This window comes from Monodelphis domestica, chromosome 3, assembly GCF_027887165.1.
Source record: "Monodelphis domestica isolate mMonDom1 chromosome 3, mMonDom1.pri, whole genome shotgun sequence".
Taxonomy (NCBI): Eukaryota; Metazoa; Chordata; class Mammalia; order Didelphimorphia; family Didelphidae; genus Monodelphis; species Monodelphis domestica.
Window position 1 is genome coordinate 355,092,740 of NC_077229.1, and position 1,641 is coordinate 355,094,380.

The following is a 1,641-nucleotide window of genomic DNA, read 5'->3' on the forward strand; positions in this document are numbered from 1 at the left end:
TAAATCACAACCATTAAATAGAAGTTAATATAGTGTATGAAAAATAAATTCTCACAGAATATAATCAATGAAACAATCAATATTTGAAAAGATTTTCCTTTGGAATGAGTAGAAATCACATCTAGTTTCTCCTAAAGGAAAGACTGGAGATTGGGGTATTCTGTTATTCAGAGGGGAGAGGTGGAAGTTTGGAGTTGGTTATAGTTACTTAAGAGTGGGGGGAATTATGATTCTTTTGCATTGGAACCAATACACAGTATTGATTCCAAGATGTAAGATAAGGGTTTAGTAATAATAATAATAATAATAATAATAATAATAATAATAATAAAATAACAATAATAATAATTTTACAAATAGTGGGGGGAAAGGAAGACACTCCCTTTTCTGCCCACCTCAGGAGTGGGATGGAGTCTGTGAAATCCAAAGCTGTGGTCTGTGGGTTTCCAAACAGATCAGGCTGCTGTGGATGGTTTGAGCAGGGAGAATTCAGATCAGGAAGTCAGGGTCTCTGGAGAGGCAGGCTGAGTTAGGCGGGAAGATTGGGTCCCAGGGGTCTCTGACTGGGAGTAAATGTAGGCTATCAGTTTGTGTGGAGATTAGTTGGATTTTGTGCCTGAGCTGATCAAGCCCAAAGAAGCAGCAACAGCAGCAGAGTCAAGAAGGAAAAACTGGCCTCCCACCTGAAAATGCCCAGGGAAGAGCCATAAGTATAGATAGTATTTAGCCACAGCTTCATTGGAGTTGCCCTAGACTGGGTCAAACCACATCTGGATACATTTGCCACTGCCTCGGTCATATGAGTGACTTGCATTATAAGAGTGACTCCATATGTTCTCACAGAGAGAGGATGGTGTTGGGAAGTAAAAGGAAAAAGGATGGCAAGCAGCCTTAACTGGGCACTCGTTAATCCCAGAACTCTAATTCCAGCCTTTGTGCCAATTTGCTTTGCAGGTATAGGAGGTTTTATAGTCCTCCCACCACAGGTTACAGTCCTCTTTGCAGAAGGGAATATTCAAGGCTCATTCCTTCCTCCAGCTTGACTTTACAGGCAGGATCCAGAATCCCAGATTTGAGGAACATTCATAGAGAAATAGGTCCTAGAGATAGTGGCATTTGCAGACTGGATTCATCATCCCATAGTGGTTAAAGTTGAACTCATACAAGTGGATGGGATCTTCATGGGCTGCAATGCTGGTGTTTGCTGTGCAGCAGGCTCTTTTTTTCCATGGGCTACATTGTTGATGTAGATATCTTCTTTACTAGGCTTGTACTTGTGATGCTTAGCATCCATGCAGACATTGAGCAGATCATCACCCTTCTGAAGCCCATGATCCATGGCCATAAGGCCAGGAACAGCAATCTCCATGCCACCTATGTGTTTTATTTCCTTTTTATTAAAATGTGAGTTTCTTAACACTAGGTGCTTTCTAATTGTTGTTGTTGTTGTTGGTTTCCTATTTGGATCTCCAGTTTAGGCAGAGTAGAATGACCACAGGAAAAAAAATTAAAAGATGTTTTTTCATTAAGTCATTAAACTTCTTTTGCCATTTTCATAGACATCAGAACTATTAGTTGAGGAATACATGTCTCCAGAAACAGCAAGCATATGTTTTTTTGTTTATTTTTTTAATATTTACT

At 39.9% G+C, this 1,641-nt stretch overlaps 1 pseudogene; it reads right to left on the reverse strand.

Annotated features, from left to right (window-relative positions):
- Positions 1 to 411: 411 nt before the first annotated feature.
- On the reverse strand, positions 412 to 1,369 carry LOC100618554 (folate receptor alpha-like; annotated as a pseudogene).
- Positions 1,370 to 1,641: the final 272 nt, after the last annotated feature.